Below are 14,512 nucleotides of genomic sequence, written 5' to 3'. Positions count from 1 at the left end.
TTATTTTTAAAGATTTTATTTATTTATTCAAGACAGACATGGGGGGAGGGCAGAGGCACAGGCAGAGGGAGAAGCAGGCTCCATGCCAGGAGCCCAATGCGGGACTTGATCCCAGGACCCCAGGATCGCGCCCTGGGTCAAAGGCAGGCGCTAAACCGCTGAGCCACCCAGGGATCCCCTAGGGCCCATTTTAAACCCAATTTCTGACACACCTGCTGTGTGTATTTTGTACATAGTAAAGAACCAGGGATCAGAAACCTTGATCTCTAATTCATCCCAGGCCTGTCACTGTTCCCAATCTACAAAGCAGGGGCATAGCACCTACATTTATCCATCAATTGAACTAATGTACATAAAGCCGCTCTGTAAAGCAAGTATATCACCCTAAGGTATTACTATTAGATATGGTTCTATGTATCTTTCACTTAACTTCCAAAAAGTATATATAATGGGGGGGGGCAGTCTCTTTGTTTTGATTTCTCTGAAAAAGTGTTACCAAGAATATTCAAAACTGCACATTCAGCATTAGTACAACCAAGACCAATTCTAGATTACAAAAGGTACCCAATTCACTAGTATTTGAGAAGTAGGAAAGAATCATCACAACATACTAGTTTCACTGACATTATAAAACTTTTCAAGGCATAAGAGAAAAAAAAAAAAAACCTTTTCAAGGCATAAAATTATTTCAGTAATGAGTTCTCAGCAGAACAGCAGAATCTTCATATAGCTTCAAGGTTTGCTTTTTTTCATTACCTGACTTGACCAGATACCTAATTTACGAATGTCATAGTTTTAGTTTGGAATGCCAATGCAGCTCTTCCCAACAAGCAAGCACCATTCAAACAATCTCTTCATATTTCCACTGAGATTCATACATACAAAAAGTTAGATGCATGCTCTAAGTGAGCTTGGGTGGAATTCAGTGAAGCCCGTTTCACTAACTTTAACAGGAGAGAATGAAAACATCTGAGCCTAGATTCAAGTGTACCAAATCAAGCATCGGCATATCAAATCATCTTTATTGTATTTTAAACTTTCATGTGCAAAGCCTACACTTTCTCTTTGCATATCAAAACAACTAACTCAAGTCTCTATTTTTCAAGTTTTTGTTACGGGGAGCCTGGAACCATGTTGTTGAAAGCCACCTATATTCCTGTGTCCGTTCTGCTATTTGTGAATACACAGAACGTTTTTTTTTTTTTAATTTTTTTTATTTATTTATTTATGATAGTCACAGAGAGAGAGAGGCAGACACAGGCGGAGGAAGAAGCAGGCTCCATGCACCGGGAGCCTGATGTGGGATTCGATCCCGCGTCTCCAGGATCGCGCCCTGGGCCAAAGGCAGGCACCAAACCGCTGCGCCACCCAGGGATCCCAATACACAGAACATTTGACATTAGTAAGTGTAATGGCTCTTCTTAGTCACAAAATACTGTGATGCCTTTTGAAACTACTACAATGTTTATGACTTTAATGTACCCTGTAAATAGACTTCAACCTCTTTTATACCAAATGCATTTAAACCTACATAAGATCCATCATGAAGAGGACTTAGTAGTGTTAATCTTAGGACTTGAATTAGGCACACATGCTTGACTGACTCATCACCACTGGCAGTTGACTTTAATAGTTACTGCCACGCTCAAATTTTTATCAGTCCATTCATCATGACTCTAACCTTTGTGTCACTGTTACATGTCCCTGATTTTGCACCAGCTTGTCATTCAGAAGCACTGCCAGCTAATAGAATTCCTTTCCATGAGGACTGGGAAGGAAAAAAAAAAAAAAAATCAAAAAAAGTCCAGGGTAATCTTTTTATAACATTTTAAAAACATTTTTACAGCATTTATAACATTTTTTGATGATGATGACAACACAAGCTACATCTTCCCCATCGTAGCAGCTTTTTGTGTAATTTTAGGTGTCCTTACAGTATTTTAAGCCATCAAGGTCCTCTAAATTGTTGAATAAAGTGATGATTCAGCTCTGCCACTTAACAAAATCTTACAAAAATGTAATTCAAATGCCAAACCTACTTAATTTTCAGTAGTGGGGCACCTGGATGGCTCAGTGGTCGAGAGTCTGCCTTTGGTTCAGGTTGTGATCCTGGGGTCCTAGGATCGAGTCTCACCATCAGGCTCCTGGCAGAGAGCCTGCTTCTCCCTTTATATCTCTGCCTCTCTGTGTTTCTCATGAATAAATAAATAAAATCTTAAAAAAAAATGTTTTTATAGCAAACTACCAATGTCATTACCAATTAGCAATCATCTTCATTATTAAGTTTAACAATGTCCAACATATAAGAAAACTATAAATTAGGGACGCCTGGGTGGCTCAGTAGTTGAGTGTCTGCCTTCACCCGGGTCTGGGGATCGAGTCCTGTGTCAGGCTCCCTGCAAGAAGCCTGCTTCTCCCTCTGCCTGTGTCTCTGCCTCTCTGTGTCTCTCATGAATAAATAAATAAAATCTTAAAAAAAAAACAAACTATAAATTATTCCATAAACGGTCTTTTTAGGGCACATTTCCCTTTCTTACAGAACTACATTCAGATACACAGAGCTGAGATTCTGTGATATATATGCACATAGAAAAATAAAAAGGAAAAGTAAGCATTAATGCCAGAAAAAAACAAAGTTGTGCAGGAAAGAAAAAAACAGTTTTATTATAATAGCTGTACATTGTAACATTTAGTCACAAAAATAGAACACTACATACTGTTCTAAACCAAAATTACACAATAATTGTACTGAAAAACAAGGGTATAGAAAGTGGGAGGAGATTTGTTGAGAGGAGGAAAAATGGTAAATCTTCATCTTTTAACAAATAATGACTTAAATTGAAAATCAATAAGCAATAATGAATATACTGAAGACATAGCAGTGAACAGCAAAATAATCAACTAATGAAACTAAAGGAGTTCCTGTCTCTCTAGGTAGAAAAACATGAAAGAAGGAAGACCAGGAGGACTGATTTTTCCTTTTCCCTAAAAACTTCATAGAACTAAAAAAAATAACAAAAAAAACCTCCATGAACTATTTAATCCTTTATATTCACGTACAACTCTGATTGAAAAAAACTAAAAACAGGCTTAAATAAACCAAGTTGCAATTATTCACTGGGGAAAAAGAAAAAAAAAATAAAAGCCAGCAATTATAAATCTTAAGCTTTTGTTAAACAAAATCACATTTTGTCACATGTGGAAGAAAGTGAATTACTTACAGTTTCAAGATTTTCACAAATATTTGTATAGAGTTTTAATCACAATATGCAATCACTTTAATTTCAATTTGTGCTATTATTTTTGGTTACTTGCTTGGATAATTTCGAGATGTAGGAAAAGACCACAAAAAAATGGTAATGCTTTCCAGGTCTTCTTACATACTTTCAAATTGGTTTCTAAGGAAATTAAGTTTGGTTATGCTGCCACCAGCAGTATGATCATAGCATCCTCTTCAGTACTTGGTACTATTAATTTTGTAATAAAGATTTTGCCTTATCTTTATTTAGATATTTATCATTATTATTTTGCCTCAATATTCTTACCAACATAGGTGAGCTTTTATACAACATGACTGTCATATTTTCTGCAAAAAACACCTTCAGTTCTGTGCAGTGTCTTATTTTGATTATAATATTTTCCCTTTTATGTATGTACAGAGGTTTTCATATACATGTAATGAAACATGATTTTTTTTTTGCAATTTCTTCTATGGTTTCTAAATTTAAGAACTTATTGCTCCCAATACTATTTTCTTCTTTTAAAAAAAATTTTTAAATTAACATGACTCCGATACATTTTCAAGTACTTGTAGTTAGGCAAAAATCTTCATAGGAAAAGCTGTACTGTTTGTTTTATAAGTTATAAATTAAATTACATATAATATTTACAATGAATTTATTATTTTTTTAAAAGATTTTATTTATTTATTCATGAGAGACACAGAGAGAGGCAGAGACACAGGCAGAGGGAGAAGCAGGCTCCATGCAGGGAGCCCAACATGGGACACGATCCCCGGTCTCCAGGATTACACCCTGGGCCGAAGGCGGTGCTAAACCGCTGAGCCACCCGGGCTGCCCCTTACAGTGAATTTAAAGAGCACTTTTTGCCTAAAATCAGTGATTTTGATTTGAACATACCTTTCTGATCTCCTTCCTCATTTTTTTAAATCGGTATGGTTACTTTCTTGGAGATAAACTTCTGTTTACACTGGCTAAGTACATCAAATTATTCGCTCTATTTGAAAAAAACTAGAGTATACTAACTTAAAATCTTAAAAAGTGTGTTCCAAACATTTAACAAGTGATGAAGTCTGGACTAAAAAAGATACACTGGAATGGAAAACATGATCTCACTGCTTTACAATATATAATATAGACTATGTAATACTTAACTTTTCTCTGTTTTGTTATATAATCCAAGTTTATATATGATCATATAATAGGGGATCCCTGAGTGGCTCAGGGGTTTAGCCCCTGCTTTCTTCAGTCCAGGGTCTGATCCTGGAGCCCCGGGATCGAGTCCCGCATCGGGCTCCCTGCATGGAGCCTGCTTCTCCCTCTGCCTGTGTCTCTGCCTCTGAGTCTCTCATGAATAAAATCTTTAAAAAAAATCGTATAATGAACATTAAATTAGAGTTAGATAGGATGTATTACTAATATATCATTTTACTGATTTCATTGTTTTATAATGTAATAACATATTATCCTATTTATCTTGATAAGGCATATAAAATCAATCGTTCATAGCCCCCTTCATCTAGAGGCTATGTTCCTCCATAACAGCATGAATATTTCTTCCCCTATAATCAGAATAGAGTAATAATTCATTCTAAGCAGAGGTGTACTGAGAGGTACAAAACAGCTGTTCACAGGCCTGTAAACATGCAATCCGAAGTTCTTTATGATGAGAGGAGAGAAGAAAGAGGGAAAGGAAGGGGAGGGGGGCAGGGGAGAAGGCATAAAAATAAACATGAAACATTTTCTGCTCTGAAGGAGGTACAAGGAAGACACCACCACCTTTTAGAGAAGGTAAACTGTAAAAGATGCTCCGTAAGTATCAACAGTTGACAGACTGAGGCGTTAGTAACCCAAGGTTGAAGGCCACGGGCTTCATATTCCAGCGCCAAACACAATAAAGGTGCTATGCCTCCCATAGAGGGAAAATGGAAAGAGGAAGAAACAAAAAGCATCTATATTACTTAGGTTAAAAAAACAAAACCTGAGAACTCACATTATTACCCACAAATTTCTATTTCAATGTTTTTCTACTAGTTTTTAACTCATATAGGTTCTAAGAAAACTTAACTATTTTAAATACTAGCAACATATCAAATAGTTATAAACATTAAGAACGGGATGCAGGGGTTGGCAGACTTTAAAAATCCAGTTACTATTTTAGGTTTTGTGGGCCGTGCAGACTCTAAGGCCAACCTCACAATTCTGCCGTCGTGGCACAAAAGCAGCCATATACAATACTTAAGTGGATAAAGAGGCTGTTTTCCAATATTTAATTTACAAAAGCAGGCTGATTTGGTGCACTGTCCATAGCTTGCTGACCCTTGGCTTAATTTACATATTTTTTTACAATTACAAAATCAGCAGACAACTGTAGGGGAAACCAGGATTTTAAAATTCAGAAACTCACAAAATATATAAAGTGAATTCAGAAAAAAAGCTTAAGTGAGGACACGGATATGGGTTTGTTTGTTTAATAGAGGACAATGGGATGCATACCTTTGTGATTTTGTTACTACAACTGAAGACCATTTATACTTTCTAACTTCTATATGAATGAAAATAAATCTAAAAACTGAAGTGATCAGTGACTGATGAGCCTTAATATAATCACTCTAGGACTAAAAATAACTTTCATACATAGTTCATAGTAATTCTTATTGCTGGCCCTATGACATAATCTTATAAGATACTTCTTACAACATTCTGATTCACTCTTCTAATCCCCCAAAACCACTTTTCTGAATGGAGAAGATGATCCCCAAAAGTAGGGTACATATTATTAAGTGTAAACATGGCAGTTAGAAATGTTAATGGCAGCAAAAGTGTTATCCTCATATCTCCATTTCAGCAGTAAAATATTTGCAATATAATAATTATACATAATTATAAAATTAGTTAATTATAAAATCATCTACCACTAACTCTCAGTGAAAACAATTTAAATACTATTTGAGTAAGATTTTAGATTTTATCCTTATACTTAAAATCTGTAACCACAGCCACCCACCAGCACCCCATTCTGATAACAACTTTTAACATGAAAAATCAAGTATTAAAAATCTATTAAATATCCAATCCCTATATCTAGCAATCAAATCTTATGTTCTGATAACAGAAAAATAAAATTTGACACTACTATATATCATAGAATAAATCAATGTGTTGTTTTAACAACATTGTGGTCTCTTCAACATTTGGAAATAAGTTCAAAGCTATTGTCATTTAAAACTTCACAATTTGAGTCGTAAATCGCCTTCATACCTAGTGAACACACTTTGCACGGCCAACTCACAGAACTTACAAAATTCATGAAAAAGACAGTTCAGCATATTGATAACTGGTCTAATGTGAAACCTGAGTTTATATGACTACATATTTTTAACAGGAAATCCTGTTAAATTCTCTAACATATACCTTTCCTCCTGTTTTGAAAAATCCCATATACTCTTTCAGGGAAACTTGGCCTTTTACTGTCCTATCTCCACCCAAAACTCACTTGGAAAACTACAGAAGCTAAGAGCAACCAAAGTTAACCAATTCAAAATTACTACATCCATCTTACTAGTCAACTAACCAGTTGGAGGAAACCCCAAAGTAGTCTAGATATAATGGAGCACTACAGAATCTAATTCTAATTTAAATAGATTTTGTTTCAGGAAAAGATGAAGGTGAAGGAAAAGGGAAGCTCAAGAAAACTTCAATGGGAATCAAACACTAGGGGGCAGCATCGAGCCGCTGGGACCGCCTGGGCATTCCTCTAACAGGTAAACTTTAGGCCAAGGTTGGTATATTTTTAATGAAAATTACATTATAATGAAAGACAACTTTATAGGGTTATAAAACTTAGTATAAAGGAAAAAGGATAGCTTTCTGCTTTGATCCCCAACACCTCTTTCCATGTTCTACTGTGTAGTTTCTCTTGCATATTGTGAATCTGTTTGGAAAACCACCACTACCATGTTTAAGATGAACTGATTGATTGATTGACAGAGAGTACGTTCGAGTGGAGGGGCAGCTGCAGAGAAACTCAAGCACACTCCCAGCTAAGCTCAGGGCCCTATTTGGGGCTCTATTCTCATCACCCCAAGATCATGACCTGAGACAAAACCAAGAGTCAGACACTCAACAAACTTAGCCGACCAGGCGCCCGCCCCTTGTGTCCTTTTGATTAAAAAAAAAAATACTGTCCTTTCGATAAAAGCAACATCCATGGCATTTCCATTGAGGTGAGCACTACAGACAAGGACTGACATTTTTATCCCAAGTATTTCTTTGGGTTAATGCTACATTTAAGTTCTGTTAAACTTCATTTAGAAGGTTGACAGGCAAACTTTGCACATCCACTGAATAACGTCATGGGCACTGTGTGACAAAAAGTTGGGGAGTATGTGCTGCCTCAAGGATTTAAACAGGGAAAGCAAGATGTACACGTAGAATTTTAAGTTAAAAAATATGAGAGGCAGAAAAAATTCTATGGATTATTACATGTAACAGAACAGTACCAAATAGGATAACTGTATCTCCGGCAACGGCCCAGTAGACCGTCAAACCTCAAGTTATCAGAGTTAAAGACAGAAAGTACTCCTTCAACCCCTGATGAGAAACTGAAACATCTGTATGGAGAAAAGAAGGTTAAAATGAACTAAGATTTTCTGCAGCCCCTTGTTTCATTATGTCATTTATAAAGATCACAGTATGAGGATCCCTAGGGTGGCTCAGCGGTTAAGCGGCTGCCTTGGGCCCAGGGCGCGATCTTGGAGTCCTGGGATCGAGTCCCACATCGGGCCCCCTGCATGGAGCCTGCTTCTCCCTCTCCCTGTGTCTCTCATGAATAAATAAAATCTTCTAAAAATAAATAAATAATAAAGATCGCAGTAAAGCCATTAAGAGGGCTTTTTAGCACAAGTTCAGATAAAAGATTAAGGTAAAGCAACTTGCTCAAAGTAACCAAACTAGTTAATAACGGGTCATAGTTTTGAACTCGAAGTCTCACCGCAAAACCCGAATTCTTTCCAGTATGTGACAGAGGTTGGAGAACAAGGTAAATTCTCTTTAGTTATATCCTAACTGTAACATCCCTTGCTGCTAACGCCTATATCCTACATTCTCCATAAAGCAGTGAAAAATGGAAAAACCCATCCCCAGAGTTAATACTCGTGTACCATGCTCCAGGCCTCCCGAAAGTACTTCAAAATCAGGCGCTAGAAGGGAGGCTCTGTTGGCTTTTAGCTGGAGAACATCAACTGGCAACGGGAAGAACAAGTCCAGCGTATCACGCAACTACTATTCGTGTCACCCCTGAGAAAGGTCCTCCCTGACCACTTATCTTGAAGTAGCACCTATGTCATCCCTGCGCCAGCATTCTTAACCACAGCCTGTGTGCGTATAAAACTGCAGGTTTTTGAATCTGGACTTAAAAAAAACAAACACATTTCTCCTCTCTGAAAACTGTTCTCTCAGTTCCGAATGTAGGCAAAACCACGGTGATGTGCAGTAGCATCTAATACTTTTATTGGAAGAAATAATACAAATTAAATCCCTTGAAGACCATTTGGTCCTCACCAGTTTGAAATTAGGCATTTACCCCCGAAACTACTCGATACTTAATGCTCTGCTAAAGCACAGGTTATTCATCTCCTCTTTTGATTTCAGCTACCTGGCTGTATCCTGCCTCTTCCACCACGCCCCCCCCGGGGGTACATCCTGTCTTCACACCACTTGTCAGGTCCCCTGTGCTCTCCCCCCAGAGTACTCGGGGTGTAGGGCCGGGGGTTGCCTGGTACCGGCCCCCAAAGTCTGCGGCCAGTGCCCGACGCACAAAGCCACCAAAACATGTGGGGCAGGAAGTCCTAAAGCACAGAAGTCTTGACTTAAACGAGCGTTTCCGCTGCCCTGCCACGACCTACATTCTACAGCTCCAGCCTCCCCGGGGTTGGCTGCTCCTCAGGAAACCTGTCACGGGTTAGTTTTGCTCCAACTTGCAGACAAAACCAGAGTTTTCCCGGCAGCGAGCGATACCTTAAGTGAGAGTCAAGGGAAAAGAAAACAGAAACAACAACATGGCCTGCTTTAAAAAAAAAAGTATGTGCTTTAATGTCACTCTGTGCTGCTTAGAGCAGGGGCTGGTACCCGGGCCTGGGGCCACGGGGCAGCTCCCCACGAGCCCGGGAAGGACGGCGGGGACCACCCCAGGGTGGGGAGCACCACCCCCAGGACGGCGGGGGGGACCCTAGGACAGCGGGGGACACCCCGGGATGGCAGGGGGGGACCCCGGGACGGCGGGGGCCCTCCCAGGACGGCAAGGACCACCCCCAGGATGGCAGGGGGAACTCCAGGATGGCAAGGGGGACCCCGGGACCGCGGGGGGGGGGGGGCCGGGACGGTGGGGGATCCCCCAGGATGGGGAGCACCACCCCCAGAACAGCGGGGGGCAGCCCAGGAAGGCGGCAGGACGGCGGAGACCACCCCAGAACGGCGGGGGATCCCCCAGGATGGGGAGGACCACCCCCAGGACGGCGGGGGAAGGACCCTAGGAGAGCGGGGGGGACCCCGGGACGGCAGGGACCCCTCCCGGCACAGCAAGGGGGAGACCCCAAGACGGTAGGGACCCCCCAGGATGGCGGGGGGGGGCCCAGGACGGCAGGGACTCCCCCGGGATGGGGAGGACCACCCCAGGGCGGCAGGGGGGACCCCGGGATGGGGAGGACCACCCCAGGGCGGCAGGGGGGACCCCGGGATGGGGAGGACCACCCCAGGGCGGCAGGGGGGACCCCGGGATGGGGAGGACCACCCCAGGACGGCAGGGGGGACCCCGGGATGGGGAGGACCACCCCAGGGCGGCAGGGGGGACCCCGGGATGGGGAGGACCACCCCAGGACGGCGAGCCCCCCTCCCCCGCCGGACGCGCGCCGCCTGGGCCGCAGGGCCCCGAGGAACAAAGCCGCCCCCCTCCCCGCCCCGGGCCCCCCCCCAGCCCCGCGGCCGGGGAGCAGAGGTCCACGCGGCCTCCCGCTCGCAGCCCCGGGGGCCCGTCCGTTAGGCTCCCGGGGCCGGCGCCCCCGCACCGCGGGCCCGGGAGGTCGGGCGGGGTCACCCGGGGTCCCCCCGCACCCCCGCCCCCCCGGCCCGCTCCGCTGCGGTCGGCGAGGCGGCGGCCCCCGCGCGGACCGAGACTGCGGCCGCCCAGGCCCGCGGCGCCCCCCGCGGCGCCCCCCGCGCGCTCCGCCCGCCGCCGCCGCAGCCGAGCCCGGGCCCGACCCCCGCCCCCCCGCCGCCGCCGCCGCCGCCGCCGCCCCGGGCTCGCAGCCTCGGCCGCGCACGGGCCCGGTTCTGGGGGAGGGAACGTAAACAAATCGGGGTTTTATAGTCACCTCGCACTCGAGTGCCGTGTGCATCTCCTCTCCGCTCGGTACCAGCCCGGCTGCACCGAGCCGCCTATTCACCAAGGCCGCCTGCGCCAAGTGCGCCGCCGAGGCCCGCGCGCCAGGCCCCGCGCTACGCCGCCGGCGTACCGGCCCCCGCGGGCCCCCGCGCAGCCGCACCCGGGCCGCCGGGCGCTACGCTGCGGGCGTACACGCCCCCGCCGGCCCCCGCCTCGGGCTACGCGAGCTGCGCAGGGGCCGCCGCGCCTCGCCCGAGCGCACGCGCCGCGCCGCCGCCCGCGCCAGCCTACGCAAACGGCGCAACGCCCCGGCTCCGCGCGAGTTTTGTTCCAAGAAAGGCCGCGGGGGGGCGGGGGGAGGGCGCTCCGGCGCATGCGCGCGCCGCGCTCTCCGCTCGCCCCCGCCCCCGGCCGGCTGCGAGGTGCGCGCGCTGCGGGAGCCCCGCGCCGCCGCCGTGCGGCCCCTCCCCTCGGTCCGGGGACCCTCTCGGCCCCTTAGGGCCCGGCACCGGGCGCGAGCTGCCAGGGCTTCCGAGCAAGCCCCGCCGGCCCGGGAAGCCGAGTCCGGAGAGCCCGGCGCGCGCCCAGGGCGACTCCCGACACGCTGGCAACCTGCGCACGTGTCCCCTCCGCCTCCTCCCGCCCCATTCACCGACCCTTTCCTAACACCCAGCGGCTGAGCCTCCGGATGGAGCCCGGCCGGCCCCCCGGCGCCCCCCGCACCTGCACCTGCACCCGCCCCGCCTCCCCGTTCCCCGGGCGCTGAGCGACCCGTGCATTCCTAACCAGGTGGCTCTGCACACCTGCCCCCCCCCCCCCGCGCTTAGCTCCTCCCCCCGGGAGGCCTCTGTGCCCCGAGCCGCTGCCGCGGGCCCTGCATCCCCACTTCCAATGGACGGAGTTCTGGGGGGGCCGGCGGAGGGCACAGCCCCGGGACCCACGAGCTTCACGGGGCGTCAGGTGCCTCCGGGGGGTCTCGCGTGTACGTGCGCTTGCTCACAGCGCAGTGAGCTGGAGGTGGCTACCCCCCCCCCCCGGGAAACTGAGGCACAGGAAGTTAAGGAACTGGCTTCAGATCACAGAACAGACAGGGAGGAGATCTGGGATCCAACCCCAGTTAGTAAGGCCGCATGTCCGGCCCTTCGGCCTGCTTATCTTTGTGAAGCGAGACTCTGGGTCTTGGTTTATCATCTCCACAAACAACAGCTTTTAGGCGCTCAGTAAATGCCTATGGACCGTCAAGACACTGAGCTTCTCATATTCCCTTTTTCTCGTCTGGGAAGCTCTGTCCGTGGGCCCTCCTCCTTCCCCCACTACTGCCAGGTTCCACAGCTGTAGGTAGAGCTGAGGTGTAGGGAGAGGGCAAGTCTGACCCCCACGATCGTCGCTGACTGGGAGACAATGACCACGGTCCTCAGATTCATGGGTAAGTCAAGGGAAGTGGTCTAAAGTCATTCTACACTCCTTGAGTCCCATAAAAGTTGACCTAAATCCTTAGATTTCATAAAATCGATAGGGTGCATCTTTTAGGTACAAAGCACTAAAAGCTTCCAAATTACCCTTATGTTTTAAGACTTAAAATTACTTTATTGACCAATTATCACCACCTTTACTATATATGCAAATCTTTCTCCTAAATGTCAGTAAGATACAGTACTTAGATTACTTACATGTTACGCTACCTACAACGCTTTTTCACACAAGTGCAGGTGAACCGATTCATCACATATTCAGATACTTCCATACAAGCTAGTCAACAGCTGCAGCTTTGAGTCCAGTTCCTCAAGACCCTACCCCTGTATCAGCCCTTTCAGGATTCTCCAGACCTCCCAGGTTAATGCCTGGCTAAGCAGGAAAGCGATAGGACCCACCTGTTACCGAAGACTTGCATTCTCATCAGTTGGTGCCCTCGCTTTAACCAACTGCTTTAAATGTCATCCTTGCATAAAACTATAGGGTAGGGATCCCTGGGTGGCGCAGCGGTTTGGCGCCTGCCTTTGGCCCAGGGCGCGATCCTGGAGACCCGGGATCGAATCCCACATCAGGCTCCCAGTGCATGGAGCCTGCTTCTCCCTCTGCCTGTGTCTCTGCCTCTCTCTCTCTCTCTGTGACTATCATAAATAAATAAAAAAAAAAAAAAAAAAAAAAACTATAGGGTAAACCTACTTGAAAATAGGCCACGTCTCCTCTCACTTCTATACACTTACCCATAACATTCACATATGATCAAGTATATGCCCTCTGATTAGGGCAAGGCTTAGATTAAAATTACTACATTTGGTAAATGAGCTGCAAACTAGTATATTACTTTTCCCACCGGGAAAAGGAATCTCAGCAAATGACTTGAAGCCTTACTCAAAATCACCTGCTGAGTTAAACAATGGCGAGTGCTGCAAAAATATCACCGTAATGTATTATTTTTGCCCATTTTATGTACAAGGAATGTGTCAGAGTAAGGAATTTCTAGTATGTTAGAATTATAAAATTTTCTTTTTTATTTAAGAAAGAGAGAGCAAGACAGTGCACCTGTGCGAGAGAGAAAGGGGTGAGGGGAGAGGGGGAGACGGAATCCCAAGCAGGCTTCACCGTGCAGAGCCCAAAGCAGGTCTTGATCTCATGAACCTGAGATCATGACCTGAGCCAAAATCAAGAGTCGAACACGTAACCAACTGAGCCACCCAGAATCATAGAATTTTCTAAAGGTTGAGTCATTTTCTTTTCCTATCCACTTCATTGGATTCATAAAGAAGCTCACCCGAACTCTAAAAACAGTACAGACGATTTGCAAAAAGCCGAGGGGGGGTTGGGGTGGGGGTGGAGGCAAGAGAGAGTACTACTGAATTATTTGTAAATGGTTTCCTTTCATTAATTTTGCTTATTTGCACTGCACTGATCACAATTTTATTTCACATATATAAAATTTTAAGCATGACCAACCTACCTTTGTGAGGGATGATATAATAAATCCAGTGGCCTTTTTTGCTCCTCAGAGGATTAGAAAAGAACCAGCTACAAACAATAAATATGGAAAGTAACCACACTTCCTACCTCAATTTTTAGTTGTGACTAAAGGAAGTCTTTGTCATAAACGTGGTTTCCCTCAAGTAGAGGGGAAAAGTCACCGTTCACAACAAAGTTAAGAACTTGTAATTAGCGGTACAGGCCTGGGTGGCTGGGTCCATGAGGCATCTACCTCTGGCTCAGGTCATGATCTCAGGGTCCTGGGATCGAGCCCGAGGTCAGGCTCCCTGCTCAGGGATGAGTCTGCTTCTCCCTCTCCCTCTGCCCCCCACAACCAGCTCTGTCTCAAATAATTAATTAATTCTGATTTTTTACATGGCCAAAAAAGTGTGGTTCAGACAAGGTCATGGCTAGAGGAAAGAGAACAAGAAAGACTAAATTATGTGGGTATATAGCACTGAGGTGGGGGGGGGTACAAAGTAGCAGGAAAAAGTGTTAACGAATTGAAAAAAGATGTCAGGAATATATTCTAAACCAAGGCCTCAAAATTAACAATTGTCTACTCACTTTTGGAGACTATGTATTCCAGCCTGGAAATCGAGCCCCCCCCCCCCCCCCCCCGCAAGCTCTCCCCCCAGCCCTGCTCCAGATCTGAAGCCAGAGAAATGTAAAAGGCACACCTCATGGTGTTCTTTAAGACCCGTAGCACTGTGTGACATCTAACAGGTCAAGCCCAGGATCAGGATGGGACGTGGGACGTATGGGGCGGTCTTTTCCTGATCCTGTGAGCAGTTACGGCTCTGCCATCCCATCTAAAGATTCGCCATTCCTAAAATTAGGATAGACTGTTGAGAGTTTGCATGGAAGCTCTCATTAGAGCAGTGCAGCTGCCCTTGTAGTCGTTTCTAACGAGCAGGGCTCATCTGACTGA

The 14,512-nt window shown here is 45.8% G+C and overlaps 1 protein-coding gene across 3 annotated transcripts in view; it reads right to left on the bottom strand.

The window, feature by feature from the left end:
- Positions 1-14,512, bottom strand: part of SLC39A10 (solute carrier family 39 member 10) — a 135,232-nt gene that overhangs the window by 54,309 nt on the left and 66,411 nt on the right. Inside the window, exons 1-2 of one of the 3 annotated variants that reach the window (XM_041737384.1) lie at positions 10,610-10,828; positions 9,146-9,257 (exon numbers count right to left, since the gene is read on the bottom strand). The exons of 1 other annotated variant lie outside the window; for it this stretch is intronic. The gene's annotated coding sequence lies outside the window, so the exon portion shown is untranslated. Of the gene's footprint in view, positions 1-9,145; positions 9,258-10,609; positions 10,829-14,512 lie in introns of those variants that run through there. One more of the 3 variants, XM_041737383.1, reaches the window with a different exon arrangement.

This window comes from Vulpes lagopus, chromosome 22 (genome assembly GCF_018345385.1).
Source record: "Vulpes lagopus strain Blue_001 chromosome 22, ASM1834538v1, whole genome shotgun sequence".
NCBI classification, from domain to species: Eukaryota; Metazoa; Chordata; class Mammalia; order Carnivora; family Canidae; genus Vulpes; species Vulpes lagopus.
This window is presented reverse-complemented; position numbering and strand designations above follow the sequence as displayed.